At 46.3% G+C, this 20,731-nt stretch overlaps 1 protein-coding gene and 1 non-coding gene across 4 annotated transcripts in view; one reads left to right on the top strand and one right to left on the bottom strand.

Moving 5' to 3' along the window:
• Kcnd3 (potassium voltage-gated channel subfamily D member 3) overlaps nucleotides 1-20,731 on the bottom strand; it is a 215,001-nt gene that overhangs the window by 31,296 nt on the left and 162,974 nt on the right. The gene's annotated exons all lie outside the window — the stretch shown is intronic.
• On the top strand, nucleotides 12,634-12,707 carry Trnae-cuc (transfer RNA glutamic acid (anticodon CUC)). Its single transcript has one exon. It is a non-coding gene; the product is annotated as a tRNA-Glu (tRNA).

Here is a 20,731-nt window from a genome sequence, read left to right as displayed (position 1 = left end):
CTATTCTGTGCCTATTGGAGTATTCATGGGTGAAATGACACATCTGGAATTCACTTCAGAATACTCTAGGGAAAACTTGGCAATGTGTGGAAGCAGGTAGGGGGTAGCGGGGGTTCTTTTGCCATTCACTCTACATTTGTATATTTGAGAATTTCCATAATAAAAAATTTAAAAAAAATCAATAACAACAGAGTTAAGTGAGAGACCATCTACTCTGTGTCCCTCATTTTCAAAGACATCTGAGGGTCCTGTGCATTTTACACTTCTGGTAAACAACCCTGCAAAGTTCCTTGTAGCTTCTCTGACTTTTCATTCTTGTGGGGCCCATCTTAGCAGCTAGCTTCTTGCTTCTTGAGGGCAGAAAACAGGACACTTGGAAGCCACCCAGCCCTCCCCATTGAAGGACCCAGGCCCATGCCTTGGCATTTTACTTCTCCCCGCCACCCGGTCACTTCACCCTTGCTCTTTCCTGGCTCCTGCCAGGGAGATGGGATAATGCGACAGCCAGACTTCCAGGTTTCCTTAGTAATCAGCGCCTCCTCCGGCCCCAGTGGCATGCATTACTTGTTGACCAGTATTTAATTTAGTTTGGATTCTAATGCAGACAGGAGGGAGGTGGACGGGCTTCGGGGTCACTATGGTGCAGACAGTGGCCCCATAACCCTGATGTGGCTGCACATGTTACCCTATAACACAAGCCTCTTTGCTCTGAGCCCTCCCTTTAAAAAAAAAAAAAAAAAAAAAAACCTGTGATTTTTAAAAATTAACTTTATTTTATTTATTATGTGGTGCTGAGGATCAAACACTGTACCACTGAGCTACAACCCCAGCCCCTGAACCCTCCTTTTATAGCTTCTATAGCCCCGGACCTTCCAGCAACCTTTTGCATTCTAGGCCCAATGTGGCTGCAGTGGGCAGGGAAGGGACCATACAGGGTCAGCCTCAGGGCTCCACATGGCTTCTTGGGCAGCCCCACCTGCATCCTCTGCAGGAAATACAACTGCCGCTCCAGGTGCAGTTGACAGGGAGGGGTTGCTCTGCTCTACTGCAGGGGGTGGGGGAGAACTTGAATAATCATCATGTATGAACACTCGCGATGGGACATGTACTGCTCCAAGAATTAGTTTGTTTAATTTTCCCAATAAGCCCAGGAGACGGGTTCTACGGTCATTCCCATTTTTCAGATTAAGAAATTAAGGCTGAGAGAAGTTAAGTAAAACTGTCAAATTGCACAACTAATTAACAGGAGGGTTGGAATTTGAGCCCAAGTGGTCTACCTTCAGAACTTATGCTCTTTCTACCACCCTTCAGGGAGGGAGGAACAGAGAACAGAGGAGCACAGGTTATTCCATATTCTGAGAACAACCCTTTTCCCCATTTCTCCTTGATCCCCTCAAAGACCTTGAGTGCATGGCTGACAGGCAGGAGGCAGGAGAGACCCTCTCCGTCTGCTGCACGGTGATGGGTGGATGAAATAAAGGACCCAGGCCTTCTTGGCTACAGAGCAGAACTGGTTAGTGTAGAGAGGAGGGCGGCTGAGGCTGACAGGCAGGGCTTATCTATTGCTTTCTCTTTGTCAAAGGGCCCCTTTCAAATGACTCAATCGACTATTAATCTCAACGGAACATCAACCCCAACAGAGGAAAGGAAGAGTACAAAAATCTGCAAGAAGAGAATGCATACATCTTAGCCCAGTCCAGTGAACAGGGGTACTTGGGGACACCGTGGGAGGTAAATCTTCCAGGGCATGCCAAAGACTTGCTGCACTACCTACGTGGGCCCCTGGGCCAGCCATGTCTCTTGTCCTCACCCCTGCCCAGACTGAGCTCCCAGTCTGCCTCTCTCTACTCCCCCATGGTAGGGTCCTTGCTGAGCCTTCGAGGTCAGACTAGAACTTACCTGGGCACTTTAATGTGCCTCCTGCATGGATGGTATGGAAATGAATCTTAGAAAATTACCATGTTCAAAAGGAAATTCCTAGAGGGGTGTAAATCATCACTTTTTAAAGAGCTTGGCTCAGCAGAGGTCTTAAACTTTAGGGAAATCCATACTTTCCTTGAGAATGAGAGTCCAGAGGGGGAGAGTGGAGAGTTGCTCTCTGCCCTCCGCTCTGCTTAGGGGAAGAATTTGAAGAGACTCTCTCTGCTGTTCAGCAAAAAGGCAGCGACTGGCTTGTGGGGGGGCAGTAATTATAGAATGTGTTTATGCTTTCATAAACTTGGAGGTCTGGCACCAGGGTGTTTTGGAGTGGCTGCTAGGTCATCTCCTGGTGGCAGTAAGAAGACAGGAGGGCAGGAAGGAGAGAGGAATATAGGTAGCTCCCACCAGGTTGAATCCTAAAGCTGCAGGCTGGCCTTCCTCTGAGGTCCTTCTACCATGGGGCCATCTAATGTCTCCTAGTAGCACCTTCTGCTCTGTGGAGTCACCTTCTTGGACATGGATGCCCAGCCTCTGGGGTGCTCATCTGTTCCCTGTGCTCTCCAGATCAAGAAGGGACACCTATCTCCCCAAGAGGGTCAAATTTCTTTCAACAGGAACCTCCACACCAACAGAGATCACCCACTCTCCCTGGCCAGCTATTGTCACTTGAGGAGACTCCTTTCAACATGGCAGCTCTGCTCTCCTGGATGCATCTGTTCATGGCAGCCGTGATCCAGCTCTCTCATTTGTCTCTGAACTTTTGCTCATGTCCTTCCTGGACATGTGCAAAGAAATAACTTTTCTGTTCTTCTTTCCCATTCCCAAGCATAGTACAGTGGGAAAACTATGGGCTTTGGCTTTAGAACAATCTTGATTCAATGCTCAGGTCTTCCCCTTAGACATCATTTCACTTGGATAAAATTTCTGACCCTCATTTTCTCATCTGTAAAATGGGAAAATTCATAGCTATGGACCTCACACAGTCCATTTTTTTGAGGAAAAATGGGAGAAGGGACATCTACTGGTATTGGAAAACTGATTAATTTAAATGAACTTTTTTGCTGAGGACAAAAAAGTAAGCTGGATGAAATAAACATTTTCTTAAAATTATTGAAGAGGTAACAAAGTAATAAGGAATTTTGGGGCAATAAATCTCTGAGGAAGTGAGAACTCAGAGAGGTAAGCCCTGTGCTCAATACTACTCTGCCTTTAGAGAAAATTAATTCAGCTGGGTGCAGTGGCACACCCCTGTAAACCCAGGGGCTTGGTGGGTGGGGATGGGGTTGAGGCAGGAGGATTGCTTGTTTGAGGTCAGTCTTGGCAACTTAGTGAAAACCCTGGCTTTAAAAAAGAAAGAAAGGAAGAAAGAAAGAAAGAAAGGAAAAAAGGAAGAAAGAAACGTCAGGAAATGTAGCCCAGTGGTAGAGTCCCTTGGATTCAATCCTTCCTCCACCCAAATTAGTTCAGAAGTAACAGCGACAAAAATGAGCCGTGGCTTTTGCAGATTCCCCACTCCCATCCAAAGTGGAAAACCTGAATAAGTGCTTTCTATTCCATTCAAAGTTGGGAGCTAAAGGGTAACATTCCCTTTCACTGGATTTGGATTCAGGAATTTGGATTAAGGTGGTCCTATACTGGTAGTACTCCCAGGGGTCTGGAAGAGAAAACTAAAATGCTTTCTGGAGGAGAAATACTATTCTAAGCTACAGATTATTCTTTCAAGTCCTTTTCAAATATGTGGACCAGCACAAGGCCAAAGATAACTAAGTAACAAGGAAAGACAGCACTATGAATGGGAGCAGAATTGACAATAAGAAGACACAAAGAACTGAAAAAAATGGAATTATCAGACAGTTACATTTACAATTCAGAAAAATAAAAGGTGGGCTTGAAAATTTTGTTAGGGAATGAAACCAAAGTGAACTAGCAATTTTGAAAAATCCAAATATAAATTCTCTCTCTCTCTCTCTCTCTCTCTCTCTCTTTTTTTGGTACGGGGCTTGAACTCAGGGCCACACAATCACTGAGCCATATCCCCAGTCTATTTTCTATTTTATTTAGAGACAGGGTCTCGCTGAGTTGCCTACCACCTTGCTGTTGCTGAGACTGGCTTTGAACTTGAGATCCTCCTGTCTCAGCCTCCCGAGCTGGTGGGATTACAGGCCTGTGCCACTGCACCCGGCCAAATAAAAATTCTAGAACTAGAAAAGCACAACAAGTAAAAGTAATGCTAGATGGATGGGTTTGGACGTTAATTAAACACAAAGAGAAAATTAGTGCATCTATCCAGAAAGCAGCAAACAGAAACATGCATGTGCTTTATACAATGCCTGGCAATAAAAGTAGAAATCAATAAATGTTCTATTCTTTTTCTACATTCATGTTCTTAAAAATAAAAAAAAAAGTACTTCTTCTTTCAGCAAACCTTTCCTGATTCTTTTGACCTGACATCTATCACTCCAGTATACTGATACTCTGAATTTTCTCAGTATCTCTGTACTAGGTTTATTCATATTAATAGGAATTCATTTATTTCTTGAGATCAATGAATGCAAGAGCTAAAGTCACTCCCTAAACTGTCTCTTGGCCATACATTTCCTGGTGCACAAACCCATTCCTACCCTGGGCCACGAAGACGCATAATGTAAATGCTTGAAGTATTGATTCAAGGGAAAAGGTCAGTTGAATTCCAAAATATGTTCTGCTTCCTGACCCTGTTCCCCAATCAATGCTGGATCAAAGGCAACTGCTAACCAATGACAAGTGCTCCAAGTTTCAGGGTAAACCAGGACGTGCTACAAACTCTCTTAGGCCATGGTTTTATCTTCCACTGAAGCTTGTCATCTCAGCATATTCTGGAAATTCTGATGAACAAAGTTGTCACTAAGAGTGACCAGAGTTTGCCATTTGTGAGACTGATGAAATCACCAACCAAAGAGGAGACTGCCGGCTCCACTAGAAGTACTTCTCTTCTCCAGCCCCTGGCTGCCTGGGGACTTTGAGAACCACAGTGGCCTTGACCGAGAACCCTTCTTTCTGAACACTGGCTTTAAGTATCTGCCCTTCATTTTCAAGCACTGGAGCAAAGGGGACAAGGATGCCATGAACGACCCCATTCCCTATCCCCAGTTGGGCTCATCTGAGACTTTTGACTGGAACCAGGACCAATGACCTGTCTCAATGGATGTGAACAAAGGGAGAAAGGTCAGAATTAGCTCTGGGAGAGAACAAGAGAGCTTTGGAAGCGTTGGTTTCGAGAAAGGTTGATGGAGGAGCTGTGCGGAGGTTAAGAATGGGGTCTGGGCTCTTCTAAAAGGCCAGGGAGTTTACTTTGTGTAGGTGGCAAGGAAAAGTGAGGGTAGTTGTGTTTTGATTAGTAATAGCTCAAGGGGACTACAGAATCCAAGATCCTGGTCTTACCGCTTCTGTTCTAATAGCAGAAAATTACTTTTCTAGACTTGGAAAAATTGTGCCACTTTCCCCTCTCTGTGTGTGCTAATAACAGAATTAATTGATGATCTTTGGGTGTCAGGCACTGGACTGAGTGCTGAGGACTCAAAAATGATCCGACCAGGGTCCCCAGCATGCCTTCAGGATGCACACTGGCTCCAGGGCTCTCTCCGTGGCTGCAGGCTGGGCCCTGCCTGCTCTAGGGCCCTCTTAGTTCACTGATTGGTATCTGGAGCAGCCAAATGCTTTTTCACAGCTCCCTCCTGGGCTCCCAAGGCAGCACCGGAAATTTCAAGGAAGAAGCTGCTTCCTTCACCCAGTGTGGACAGGATATTACTGAGATCAAAGATGGATGACCTGTTCTGGCTCTCGTCTGCCCTTTTTGCCCATGATCACAGAGCAGGAGATGACCAAGGAGGTCAGCATGTGAGGGACCTCCTGAATCTATTTATGGATCCACTTTGAATGAGGCTGCGTTTGAGTGATTGTGTCTCATGCCTCCTCTGGTTTTTATTTCCCTTCTTATTTGGGGTCAGATTAGGTTGCTGGACCCAGTAACTACTTATCCTCTTTCGGTTCTTGGTCCTATGGAATGGGCCTTTACCTAGTGAGAAGAGGGCAGTGTTCCTCATCTGGGATAGACTATCTTGAGAGGAGAGGTCCCTGGTTGTCCTGGGACCGATAAGGGCCACCAAAGAAGCTCTGCTCCATCCGTTTGCACCCAAAGGCCCACACTGAGCACAGGCTGACATGTCCTGACCTCTCTGAGCTCCATCCTGGCTGGAGGGACGGCAGGTGGCTGAGAACTATTCCTTGTTTTCTCAGTGAGACTCTGTAGCCAATTAGCTGAGCTCAGGGAGGTGGAAAATGCCTCTCTTCAGCCCTGGAGCTAACAGCAAATCCAGTGCTTCTTGTAGACATGCCTGTGAAGGGTGAGGATGAGGGATAAGCCCCCAGGAACCCAAGGAGCTGGTTTGTGGCTGTCAGCCCAAGGCTTTATAACAGAAAAGACAAAGGACCCCTTCCCTTAGCTTAAAATAAGTGTAAAACTTGGCCATATCTTTCCCAGAGTCTGTCTGTTCTTTTTTTTTTTTTCCCCCACTCTCCCTGGAGTCCAACAAATTGGGGTCTTTGCTGTGAGGGACTGTGGCGGCTGTAAGAGGAAGCAAACCAATAACAGAGGGCTGAAATAATTGGTCTCAGGATGTACGCTGTCTCTAGCCTCTGCCTGTCACCCTCTCCCGCGGTGGGGACTCAGGCAGGCTGACACACACCGGGTGCTGTAGTGTCTTCCTGCCACCATGGTCAATATTCCATTTCATCAGATTTTATCTGTAGAAGACTGCTGAGTGAGGGGAGAGGGCCTGTGCAGTGTGACTGGGAGAGGTTCTGACACATGCGTGTCACAGGCCACCTCCCTCTCTGTACTTGACTGTCCTCATCTTCTCAGACAAGTTGGGTGACCCCTTGCATTACCTGGCCACTGGAAGAAAAGAGGAATCTCATGTTCACTGAGGGGGGTTTCACTGGGCTAGGGGTTCCGTACATGCTGCCTCAGTTGGCAGTTGTATGGTGAGAGTCAAATGGAGTAAAAGAGGTCCATGGATTTAGAATTTTTTTTTTTTTTGGTACCAAGATTTAATCCAGAGGTTCTGAACCACTGAGCCACATCCCCAGTCCATTTCTATTTTTTATTTTGAGACAGGATCTCGCTAAGTTGCTGAGGCTGGCTTCAAACTTGCAATCCTCCTGCCTCAGCCTCCTGAGCAGCTGGGATTTCAGGCTTGTGTCACCTCACTAGACAAAACTACAAATATGAAGGTTGATATATTTTCCTGCTTGCTACCCAAATTCCAGAAACCCTGACGCTGCCTAACTCAAAAAATATACTAAATGAATGAAACCTAGGTTGTCTCCCTTTCCTGGGGACTGGGCCCGGGACTGGCTAAGGGATAGGAGATGAAAGGTAGGCAGGTGAGTCAAGGCACAGCGGTCAAGTAGGTATTTTGGGACCCTGGGTGAACGTCACTCACTGAATTCTGGAGTCAGGTGCACTCTTGGGATCACCCACTCTCAGGGATCTGACTACATGTGCTTCTGCGCGCCCCCATTGGCACCCTGGTCACACCTGGCTGCATAAAACTAAGGCTTGATTATTTAAAAAAATCTATTGGTCCCATTAAGGTATGACTAAAGTTCTATTTTAAACTTCCCCTGGAGAAATGTTACTCACTGGGAATAGGTGAGTAACAACAGGACTTTTCTTTGAGAGTTTGAGACCCAGAGAATTTAGGCTCAGACATTTCTTTTTCTCATTCTTCCCCTGCCTGCTTCCTTGGCCTGGCACAGAAGTGGTTTCAAGATTTAGAAGCCGTGAAGAGTGAGATTAAGAACAGGCGAGAACATTCCTGGCTCTATTATCAGCAGTGGCAAGTGGAGCAAGTTTCTGAGTTTGTTTTCCCATCTGAAGAGTGGTGTGTGCTATGGAGCGAGGGGTCCGTGGAGGGGCTTTCACCAAGCTGATAACAGGGAGGGAAGATGAAGGTCATGACCACTTCCCTGGCTGTACTGGAAGTGTCCTGGAGCTGGTTTTTACACGCCAAGGGTGGGCTACTCAGCCAATGTTGCCCCTTTGTGGAATGGCTTCTGTGTGCCACACCCAGCGTGGGACATCAGGGGAAAGGCACAAATGACAAGGGTGTCACTGGGCACCCTGCACTACCAAACATGGAGCCGTGGGAGGGTGAATGTGCAGAGGGGCCATCAGATCACGATGTGGTCTTCCTCTGGGAGCTGGGGCAGAATACCTTGCAAAAAGACAGCAGCAATAAAATAAGGGCTGTGCGGATGCGTACCACAGTCGAGTACTGTGCCAAGCACTTTCTTACTTTGGATGTTTTACCTTTTAATCTACATGAGGGCCCACTGAAGTAGGTTCTCTTATCACCCCATTTCACAGATGGTAAAACCAGGACTTGTTTGTGTAATAACTCCACTGGCATCACCCAGTTTGTAAGCAGTAGAACCAGACCTCATGCCCAGTCCTGCTTCACACCAAAATCTGAGCCAAAGCCCTGCCCCATATGTCCTGGCTATTGGGCACAGGGAAGCTGCAGGAACCCATGTCAGCTGCTGCTGCACACACGTCCCATCCCTCGGATTTCCCTGCCTTGGCTCTGGTGGGATCCAGAAACATGTTCTCCCAGCCCTGGCAAGATGAGGCCTGTCATCTAGAACCTGTACAGTACAGACTGGCAGCTAGGTTAGGTTCCAAGGTGAGGTGGGTAGGAGGGGGTGCCCTGTGCAAATAGCAAGGTTCTAAGTTTTGGGGAAGGCAAACATCATGCTTCTCCCCCAACTGAAGAGGAGCAGGTGGGGAGCTCACCTGAAGGCAGGCAGGATGGGTGTGTAAGAAAGGGGTCACAAGAGGCTCACAGGGGTCCCACATCACCCTAGAAACCTTAGCAAGTCTTGGAAACCTGCAGTTCTGGGTCCAGCCCTATCAGACTCCAGTCCCTCAAATTAATGCACAATCCAATTTAATTTCCCTTTAGGAAATTACGCATTTTTAAAAAATACATGAAGAGTCAGAAAGGAGCCATGGCAACAAGGAGGCTGAGCATCAGAGCCCAAACACCAAACCTCTCCTCCCACCTCAGTTGGGCCTGTCTGGTCTGTTGGTCGGAGCCTCTGGGCCTGTCCATATGTAGCACAGATGGAAGTGGTGACACTGTCTGGAGCGTTGGCGTCACCAGGGACAGCCGTCTGTAGACAGAGGTGAGCCCCCGTGGCTCTAGTTGTCTCAGACTTGCCTGGCCACAGTGAGGCTGAGGGACCCAGCTCTCTTCACAGCTGTCCAAGGTAGAGCAGCTCCCCCTGGACATCAGATGCCGACTGTCTAGCTGGGTCAAAGGTGCCCAATGGGGTCAGTTGACACTGACTATAACCTGTGAGGAGCCAGGCAGTCTCACCTATGGTTTGCATTCAGTGACTTGCCCAGGGTAACAATAATATTATTCAGTGAGTGCCTATTTTTGGTCAGGCACTGTGCTAAGTACTTAATGCCCATCATCTTCCTCTGCCGAGAGGCCCTACCACACCAACATGCCAATGATATCTCTGAGCTTCAACACAATTTGCTGAATGCACTTGCAGTCACTCATCAAATGAAGAGCAGTTATAATGTCCTGGGCCCTACAGTTGGTCTCCAGGTACAAAATAAATAATGGCAATGGTCCTATCCACAGGAAGCCCACAGTCCAAGACAGACATGCAGCCATCTGACATGAGTCAATGTCTATATGGCGCCAGACATTGTGCTGGACACCAGTACAGAAGGATGAAGCACTGAAACTACTGTTTGTCCGAGGAAAGTGCAGAGGAGGAGCCCGACATGTAAAATGATAAATCACAATGCAGCATGGGATGCTTCAAAATAGAGGCAGCGACAACCTGCAGTGGAACCTAGAGCAGGTGTTCCCCAATTTTGCTGGGGCCTTTTGGGAAAGCACTGTGGAGTCCATATTGTTGCAAGAGAAGAGAAAACAGCAGATCTTGAGCATCCATGTGAACATACCTGCCATGTCTTGAGGATGACTTGAGTCTTACAGGACCCAGTTGAGTTCTGCATGCAGCAGGTGCTCACTACATACATGCTGTACCAGCGGGTGATGAGTAATTGAGGTGCCTCTGCATCTTATTATTTTCTTATCTCTCAGATGAAACTGGTTTTAACAAATGCTCAAAGCATTTGAGAAACCCCAATTGTTGGGATAAAGATCTGCTTTAAGAGCCTGGAAGTTATTACCAGAGAACTGATGCTAACATGAAGTTTCTTCTGATATCCTGTTGGTGTGGGGGACACAGGCTTTGCTGCCAAGATGGTGCCCGAGTTTCCCTTGATAGGTGTCTCCACAGCCTTCAGCTTTGCTGTTTAAGGCACATACTCATTTTCTTCCCTGCCTGAGTCCCTGCAGTGTGTCTGCTCAGCCATATGAGAGAGACCCAGTGCCCTAGCATGTCTATGGGGTAGCAGAAGATTGGCTGCCAACTCCTGCGCCAGCTTCGCTAGAGGAACACAGAGCATGGACAGACGTTTGCTTGGTGTAGCCTCCTCCTTCCTCAGAAGCAACCAGTGCTCTCTCTCTGGTAGAAGGGGTAGCTGAGGTCCATGGAGGGAATGTGCCTTGTCTGAATCCCCAGGGCCTGGGTGGCAGAGCCCAGACTAGAACTAACCAGACAGTGGGAGGGGGCGGGTGTCAGACTGCGTCCAGAGCACTGAGTTCTCCTGTGTTCCCTCTCCAGTGATCTGTGAACCAGGACCCATCCCTTTGCTTCTTTGTAAATTTCTTTCCAAATAGCACTGTGGTGTTCCCTCTCTTCTCTCCCTCCCCTTCCTTCTGCTTCTGCTTTTGCTCTGCACTCATTTCCCTTTAGGTAACAGTTTTTCTTGGAGTAAACCTTAGTTGGGCTTTTGAACTTCCACGTCTGTCTTTGCATGGTTCAATTTTAATAAGAAGCCTGTTAAGTCACTATCTGATCGCCCTCAATATTCAATCAGTTCCGCATCCCCTACCCGCCCCCCCCCCCCCCCCCCCCCCCGGGATGCCAGCTCGCCTTAGTGTGGGGATAGTCACAGCTGAGTCCTGGAGTGCTAAGGCTGTGCCAGGCATTGGGAGTTTTTCATGAATCACCTCCCTTCGACCTCACAATGTCATTGAGGCAGATGTTATCCATACATCCATTTTATAGATGAGAAAGCTGAGGTACAAATAATTTAAATAACTTTTTCCCATCACATAGCTTGGAAAGTTGGGGTGAAGAGGCAAAGCCACACAGGTGTCCCCAGAGGCTGCCTACAACCACATTGCCTCCCTGGAAAGTGTGTGGGGTCCCTCCATGAGAAGGCCTGCAGCAGCTCTCCCAACACCCTCTTGCCAACGGAACCTCCTCCCTCCCTCTCAGGCATTCGTGTCTCATTCATGAAATGACTAGAAATGTCAGGTCGCAAAGGGTCACCATAGACCTGGTGTGCTCTCAGTTACCCAGGAAGAGAATGTCGAGTGGGGTGGAATGACAGCCCGTTTCTTCCAGCCCCACATGTGTTTGCATAGACATTATTCATTCACTACACAAACATTTGCAGAACCTGAAGACTGAATCGAGTTTCTTCGACTAAAGGACAGTGAAGCGGCCATCTCTCAGCAGTGGTCATGACCTGGGTCTCCAGGAGGGTCTGTGCAAGCCTGCCTTCACACCCCAGACTGGAGGACCACAGGGAATCTCTTCCTGGGGGCTTCTATCATGTTTTTTACTGTTCATGTAATATTCTCCACAATTCCACATCTGTGGGATTATTGTCAACCATTTTACAGCTGAGGAAACAAAGACCTAAACAGAAAGGGAAGTAACTTGCCCCAACTCACAGCTACTGACATGGTGACACAGAGCCCAAGTCTGAATATTTGAGCTTACATTCTTCTCTCTTCACCTCCCTCTTTCCCACAAGAAAGTGAAAATAACTGCACATCACAACTACGTGTGCTCAAATGTACAAATGCACAAACCCAACAAGACCCTGATCAGTGAGATTCACACATGGTCATGCACACAGAGTGAGTCCTCTGCACACATGTTCACACACAAATAACTTTAAAATAGCCTTTGAATGTTTTGAACACTATTCAATAAACAAATGGAAAAATATCTAACCTCGCTATATGCTAAAAATGTGAATTAAGGCAGTGAGGAAGTACTTTCATTTTAGTCCATCAAATTAGCCAAAATTAGGAGAGAGAGAAAACAGTCACAGAGAGAATGCAATGAAATGGCCATCCCCACTCACTGCTGGTGGGCGCGACTCTGAGAAAGTGACTTGGCAAGATTCATTAAGATACTTAAAAGTATCCAAGACCAAGAGTTCCACCCACGTGTCATTCAGAAGTAAATGCATCAAAATGTTCAACACAGCCTTGTTTACTATAGCACACTCTTGATAATGACCCAAACAACTTAAACTAGGGGATTCAGTAATTAAATGATACAAAGGAAAAATGAAGACAAACATCAAAACACACGATGATAATAGTTAGTGAGTTTGGGCCATCAGACTGTGATTAACTTCTTCCCCATCCCACACCCATTTTTCTTTTCTCTTTGGTTTTTAAAAATATTTTTCAATGAAAAAAAATCATGCCTCTGTTTTCAATAAAACTAAACTTGGTGGAAAAAGTTGGAGCAGATCAAAATACTACAAAATGGGGCTGGGGAGATAGCTCAGTTGGTAGAGTGTTTGCCTCTCAAGCATAAGGCCCTGGGTTCAATCCCCAGCACCGCAAAAAAAAAAAAAAAAAAAAAAAAAAAAAAAAAAAAAACTACAAATGAGTGAGGGAAAGCAGGACACAGAATTCAGAGTTGTGATCGCGAGTAAGACCTATAACAGAAATGATCTATCACGTCAACGATGTGCAAAACAGGCACTGTGCATACGAGATTGGACATAAATAGTGAAGAGTGCTCATTAAGAGCGGTAATTAGTTTGACTTTTATACCACAAAACCAGGCTTTAGTTCTTCTCTTTGTTGTTAATTCTTCAGCATCTGCTTACTGGATCAGGGCTGACTGTTTAGCCTAATCCCAGGTGTGAGCTGTTCCCACAGGCACGTGCGCTCATGTGCATGGTGCACGCACACATGCGTGCACACACACACACACACACACAACCATTATGAGGCAACTGTCTTTCCCACCAGAGTCCAGGGCTGGGCTTCATGAACCCCGGGGCTGGGCTGGTGGGTTCTTGAAGCTGCTGATGCAGCAGAGGGAGAGAAAATTTGGAGTGGGCCTCTGGGTGGAGAGGGAGGAGGACCAGGGCTGGGAGGACAGAAGGCCCTGGCCCCTCCTCCCCAGCAGGAGTTCTTGAGAAAATTCCCACTGGTTTTGGCCAAATGTACACAGAAATACAATGTGACTAATGTCAGATCAGAGGCTAAAAGCAGATGGGAGTCAGATGGAGAGGGCTGGAGAGTCCCCTGTGGCTGAAGATTGAGGGAGGCTGTTGAGAAACAACCTAACATTTTGCCAGGAAGGGATTTTCACCTTTCTGAGAGTCTTCTCAGTTTTTTTCTTATTGATTTACCAATTATGCAATTGCCAGGCTTTTCAGCAGTCCCTTAGAGACTGGGTTACGGATGGATCCTCAGGGAACAGATGTGAGGAGGGGACTGCTGATGTTCTCCAGACATCCTGAGTGGAGACAGTTGTCTGTTGTCCCCTAGGGTTTGTGTGTGTGTGTGTGTGTAACCCAGGGTGTCACACATACTAGGCGAGTGCTCTACCACTGAGTTATATTGCCAGCCCTTTTAAAATAGTTTGACACAGGGTCTCACTGAGTTACTCAGGCTGGCCTCGGATTTGGGATCCTCCTGCCTCAGCTCCAGAGTGGCTGAGATTACAGGTGTGGGCACTGTGCTTTGCTGGATTTCCCTTCTTGCTTAAAAGTTTGAACTGGTCTCCAGGAGCATTCTCATTTTTTCCTCAGGGTCAGAGAGTCAGTCTGGGCTCACTAGTCTCCTCACACCTACAGGAGAGTAAGACTCTGGCTTTGTCCCATTTTGGGGAGTTCCTGAGACAGTCCCTGAGGCACAGGCCCAGAGGTGGCCCAAGCAACAAACACTATGCACTCTTGTCCAAGTAGAGAAATAGGCCTTGGTGTACTTTCTCTCCTGTTTCTGAAAGAGCAGTAGCTTTCTGTTTGCATTTGGACCCACCAGGGCCTTTCTGCTTTGAGGAGGCCCCACACATCCACAGGTGTGGTCACATATGTACACAGACAGCTTTGCACTTGTGCATGCTCACAGACACACAAGTGCGCGCGCACACACACACACACACACACACACACACACCCCTCACTGCAGGGCGGCAGTGCCTGCTTCCAAGACACAAGCATGGACTGCTTCAGTTATGGCTTTGGGTGCTTAGATTCTGCTTGGCTGTAGCAGGGAAAAGAGGTACAGGGTAGCTGGAACTCAGATTATAGATGTGAAGAAGAAGAAATAGAAGGAAAAAAAAAAAAAGAAAAAAGAAAAAATCCCCAGACCCAACGTGAAAGAAAGCTCATTAATGTCTCTGCTCCCCTCCTCATTAAGCAAGAGCTCGCTCATAAATATTCACAGAATTCTAAAGTAAGATCGAGGTGAAAGTTAAGTTAATGCAGAACAATTAAGACTGCTCAGCAGCCTCAGCCTGACTGGGATCTTGCCTCCCCAAAGCCCACAGATCGAGAATGCTTCTGGTATCCCATTGGGGAAGGGGAAGGGAGCAGCAGATTCTCCCCTTGGCACCCAAGATGTCCTGTGAAAGCAGCTCACATGCCCTGCTTGCATCTCCTTAGGCTAAGAAATACTAGTCATGGAAGGGTCTTGAAGAAAGGGTCCTAGCAGCTGTCATTGGCTCCCATCTTAGAATGAAGTGACCATAATCAGAGGGTACATGACATGTCCAAGGTGATCAGCTCAGCCATGCCAGACTCCAGGGCACTTTCCAAAATGCACCTTCAGTATTTGGCCAGGACAGGAAAGCTCTAACCTCATGGGGATCTCCTGGGCTCCAGGCCCTGGGCTCTCCCTGCTCTGGACACTGCAGAGCTCTCTGATCCTGCACAACACAGCCCGATTAATTTTCTTAAATGCAGGTTTAATTGCGTCACTCTTTCCAAAACACATTCATTGGCTCCCCATAGCCTATCAATTAAATGCAAACTCTTCATGCTCTGTGGTCCAAATGCTCCTTTATGACCTCAATTACCATTACTCTTTATGCATTTCCCAAAGTTCCAGCCAAATGGAACTCGGAGCTCTTCTTCAAGCATGCTCTATACTTTCCTGAAGCCAAAGCTTGATTTTTTAGTGCTTGCTTCCTGGAATTCTCTCCTCTGCAAGTTCTACCTGTCAGAATCCTGTCCATCTTTTCAAGGTCTATTTCAAAGTCATCTCTTCCATTAAGCTAATTCTATTTCCCACCATGTGATGTAGTCTCCCTCCAGGGTACTTTGTGTGAACCTCTCCTATGCTACATAATTTTCTTTTGCTTTGGCATTCAGGTAACAATGACATAGTTACAACAATATTAGTTCCTTACCGTCTACTATGTGTCTGTTGTCTTTCCAGGTATCATACCTTGCAGGGTGGATAACCTCATCCCATTTTACAGTTGTGTACACTGAGGTTCTGAGAGGTTAAAAACGCAGCTCTACCTGGCTCTAAAGTTTTGCTTTTTTCCTTGGCTATATTGATTTCACTCTTACTTTTGCAAGCTCCCTGGATTGAACTGTATCCTCCCAAAAGACATAGAATTCCTAACCCCCTATGAATGTGATCTTATTTGGAATAGAGTCTTTGAGGATCTGATCAAGTTAAGATGAGGAGATTGGAAGAGAGTGGGTCCTAAAATGATGACTAGTGTCTTTATAAGAAAAGAAAAAGGTGGACACAGACACGCAGAGGGAAGATGAACAAGGAAGATGGAGGCAGAGTTTGGAGAGATGCACCCATTAGCCAGGAGAGAGGCAGGGAACAGATTCTCCCTCTGAACCTTCTAATAGGAAACAACTCTGCCAACACCTTGATCTTGGACTTTCAGCCTCCAGGACAGTTGTTCTAAGCCACCTAGTCTGCACTGCTTTTTGACAGCAGTTCTAGAAGTGAATACACTCCCAAGAAGGGGATCTGTTTTCAACCCTCTCATTATCTTTTTCAGAGATGGACATGCTGTCTTCATATGCCTGAGGGATTAAAAGAGTTTCATTTCTTACCTGCAGAGGTCCCAGGGGCAGGGAACCAATTTAATATTGTACTGATGGGTGTTAGAGAACCAGAAAGATCAGTTGGTTACCTTCACAGCTGGCAGTGAAGCGGGTCCTGGGGCAGGAGTCCTGGGTCTCAGTAGCTAGGCAATGTGGCACCTGGAAAGGTAGCTCGTGTGGACTTGTCTCTAGGAGTAAAGTGAGTACAACCCAGAGACCCTGAAAGTGCATGGGGATGTCTTTGGCACCATCAACGGTGAGCCCCTTTAAAATGTCTTGCATCCGTGGTAGAAGGAACTTGAGAATGCCTGTTCACCTGCCTACTCAGGAAGCCCAGAGTGGCCGGCTCTGGTCCTGGGCCACAGGATCACTGTGGAATTTGGGTTCTCCAGGAGGTAGGCTGGAGACTGTGGAGCTCAGCATGCCTTCTAAGCACCCAGTCATGAGTCTCCCTTCCCTGTGACATGGGGTCCAGCTGGTGTCCTCTCCTACGACACCAAGAGCCTCCTGGTACCTCTGCCGCAGGCATTGTCTCCTGCTGGATGTGTCCAAGGTGACCTCCTGGGAGAGGACAGGGAGCAGGGGCCGAGCCTGTGTCTGAGCAGCACCTGGGACCTGAGGCTCCTGGGCCCCGCTGCCGCTGGCAGGCAGATGGTGAGGTTGGCTGACTCTGAGGAGCTGTGTGATGGTGCCCCTGGAGTGAGGAAGTGGGGTTCAGCTCTCACACTGACACCCACCCCAAAACTGTGAGGCAGTTACAGCGGCACTCCGGATTCTCCCCTAAGGCCTAGTCTCCCTGCTCTTGACATTGAACCATGGATTATTTTGCTACTCTCCTCTTTGTGGGTATGGGAACTCAAGTAGTATTTGTTTCTTTTTTATATTAAAAACCATATTTTCTTAAAATTTTCCATGATTTTCACATTTTGGTATTTACTAAATCATGTCATGTAAGCAATTTTTTATTATGTAAGATATACATAGCATAATATTTACCATTTTAATTCTTTTTAGGTGCAGGTTTACATGATGGTACAACCACCAGCACCATCCATCTCTACAGTCTTTCATTTACTCAAAATGAAACTCTATACTCATTCAATAATAACACCCCTGCTTTCCCCCTGCTCCTGGCCCCAGGTAATCTCCTTTCTCCTTATTTTTCTAGGTACCTCATGTAAGTGGAATCACACAATCTCTGTTCTTTGTGTCGGGCTTACTTCACTTAGCACAATGTCTTTAAGGTCCATCCAAGTTGCAGCACATACCAGAATGTCCTTTTATGAAGGCTGTGTCATATTCCACAATGTGGAGATGCCACACTTTGCTTATCCAGTCAGCCTCCACAAACACTTGGGTTGCTCCCACCTTTTGATTACAGTGAGCAACACTGCCCTGAACCTGGGTGAATCAGTATCTGTGTGAGACCTTGTTTTCAATTTTTGGGGAGTCTATACTCAGAAGTAGAATTTCTGGATCACATGGTAATTCTGTTTAATTCTTTTGTGGAATTAACATTCTTATAATCAAAATAGAGATATGGGAAGCGGACAAAGAAGAAAAAAAGAACCCATCTTTTGAGCATGTAGTTCACGCTAAGAATTTTATGTCACTAATCTAAACTTTGCAAGAAGGCTATGAGAAAGATATTATTTCCATGTTATTGCTGGAAAATTCAAGACACAGTGCCCCCTGCCCACAGTCCCATGGTTTGTTATGTGTGGAGGAACAAATTGAACCCAGACAGAGGGTGGTGGAGCCCGGTAGGTGGCTGAGCTATGGATGGAACCACAGAAGTGGGGGACTTGCTGCTTCATGGTCTCTCTACTTCTTTCCCACGACTGATGAAGGGGCTGCTAGGGAGATGGTAAGTGCCCCTCAAAGATCCTGCAAAGTCAGTGGGGGCCAAGGCAGGCTGGGGTGGATGGGGAGCGGCTTTCTACAGTTTGTGAGACTTGCAGGAATCTAATACTAAGCAGGCAGGGGTGTGTGTGCCTTCTTTTGAGTCTGTTCTTATCTAAACTTTCCAGTTTCTTTCAGTGGTTTCTCATGTGTGACAGTGGCCAAAGCCCTCACTGTCCTTCCGGTTTTCTCTCCATTGAACTTACTCTGGTTCCCAACAAAACACAGGCTGATAATTTTGTCACTGCCCTGCAGACCGAGCCCAGAGGTTCTAAAGCACCCAGGGGTTGAGCTCCTTTAAAGAGTGATCTATTGTCTATCTTTGCTCCTATTTTGAGCTCTGCTTCTCTTTTTAATGATGCTGGTTTTACCCTTCCCAATCAGAAGAGCGTTCTCCTTGATGCAAAAAGCAAAAGAAAAACAGACGCTGAATAACACACTTCATTGTGGGGTGCATTATGTCCTGCAAAGCGTTTTTGTGACTACCAGCTCATTTGGTCCTTGCTGCGACCCTGAGAGCTAAGTAGGGCAGAGCCATTGCTCTCAGCGAGGTTGACTGACTTGCACAGGGGCCCTCGGCTAGTTAGCAGCCCAGGCAGGATGTTGAGGCATGAACCCACGGCCAGGCACTCTTAGGGGAAATTCTGACTATACAAGCACAAATCACTCCAATCAGGAGGCATCTAATATGGCCACATCTGTGAATCTTGGACAAGTTCACATTTGAAAATGTGAACCGAAGAAAAGGACTGCTTTTATTGTAAATAGACAAAGTCCAGCATTGGGGAAGCCCCCAGGGAAGGATGCAAAAGATGCTGGCTTTTTAGGAAAAGCTGAGGTTTGGGAAAAATGCAGAGACAAACTAAGAACATTTTTAGTTATGCTGATAGCATGATTCCATGCTGGCTCCAACTAAAACAAACAAACAAAAACAACCCAAATAACAAACCAATGAGAACCAACACTGAACGAGATAGGACTAAGTCACTAAATCTGCAGCTTGGAGGGCTGGAGAGATAGCTCAGTCGGTAGAGTGCTTGCCTTGCAAGCACAAGGCCCTGGGTTCGAATCCCAGCACTGCCAAAAAAAAAAAAAAAAAAAAAAAATCTGCAGCTTGAAGGAAGAGGCAGAAATACCAACCTAGAAGAGGGGGCCTGAGAGCATGGGGAAAGAGGCCCCAGCTGAAATTGGGAGAGTAGGCATGGTCAGCTGGGCGGGTGAGTGGCAACAAGCCACCGTGCCTCCTTCCCCTTTGTGTTCCAGATGCCCCAGGTTCTGGACCAGCTCAGTGTTCCCTGCATGCCATTCATTCATTCTCCTGCCCTGGCAATTTTACCATTTCCATGCACGACCTGCATTTTTACATTCTAGGCAGCTGCTGCTCTCTGCTTAAGGGACTGAGCCGGAGGGGCTCCAGCTTGGTTAGAAAGGGAGATTAGCAAGGGTTAGAGAGGTGTTAAAGGTATTCTAGCATCAAATTAAGACTTTATCTTCGGTCTCATCGGAGAGACTGAAAGACAAATCAAGGAGAAAACACTTGAAAGATAATTCTACGTCCATATTCCACCTAAATAGACTCAAGCATGGTTGGAGTCATTTCAGGGTTCACACTTCAGAAAACAGTGGACCACAGTGGTGGCCACTGTTATCTCCACCATGTTAGGATTTTTGAAAGGCTAGGTCTGCAGTCCAGGATTCTTCTCACTTCCTAGCTCAGTGGCTCATTGTGCTCATGTTGTCTGTACCCTCTGTGCCTGTTCTCATGTGGTACCTCACCCCTGCCTTGATCACATTCTTGGGGAGACCATGGTATAAGTTCCTTGTGTGGATCACAGCAGTGCCCACCAGCCAAGACCCCCCCTGAGGCTTTAAGAATTCCTGACCTCAGACCACAGGGCTGCACCTATCTGTTGGATTTGTCTTCCATGATGTGAACCCTCTTACTATCCTTTTTACATCTCCAGTGCATTTTAATAAATGTGGTTTATATTTCCATAATAATAATAAAGTATACCCATTGCAAAAAAATCTGACTGCCAAACAAATGCACAAAGAACTAAACAAATCATCCATCGTTCCATCTCCCAAAGATACCATCATTCATTATTGTTTCCTTCTAGACTATTGCTTTCTGAAAGTTATGGTTGTTAAAGATAATCTGTACAATTTTGTCTCCTGCTTTTCCCCACACTACCATGAAATCATCATAAACATTGTTCTAGATGGCTGCATTTTGATTCTTTCTGATTTTTCCTTGTACAAATAACATTATTAATAACAATATTTCAGAACTAGCACAATGTCCTTAGAAGAGATCCAAGAAGTGACTCTCCTGGCTGTCATAACTATCTGTACTGTCTGAACGAGACAATTTTGCTTCACTCACTAGCAATGGGTACTCATTAAACATCAAAATTGGAGTCTTTGTTAATTTACAAGACAAATTCTAGTTTGGATTTTCATTTTGATTACTAGTAAGACTGAAGATAGTCCATCTGTTGAAAAGTCTGCCTTATTTCTTTAGTGAATTGTTTATCACATCCTTGACTTACTTTTCTATTGTGCCTTAAGGGTTTTATTATTGATTTGTATGTGTTCTTTATATATTAAAGACATTAAGTAATTTCCAAAATTTGCTGCAAATCTATTTTTGCC

Source organism: Sciurus carolinensis, chromosome 1 (genome assembly GCF_902686445.1).
Source record: "Sciurus carolinensis chromosome 1, mSciCar1.2, whole genome shotgun sequence".
Lineage (NCBI taxonomy): Eukaryota > Metazoa > Chordata > Mammalia > Rodentia > Sciuridae > Sciurus > Sciurus carolinensis.
Note: the sequence above shows the minus strand (reverse complement) of the source record. Positions and strands in the feature narration are given on the sequence as shown.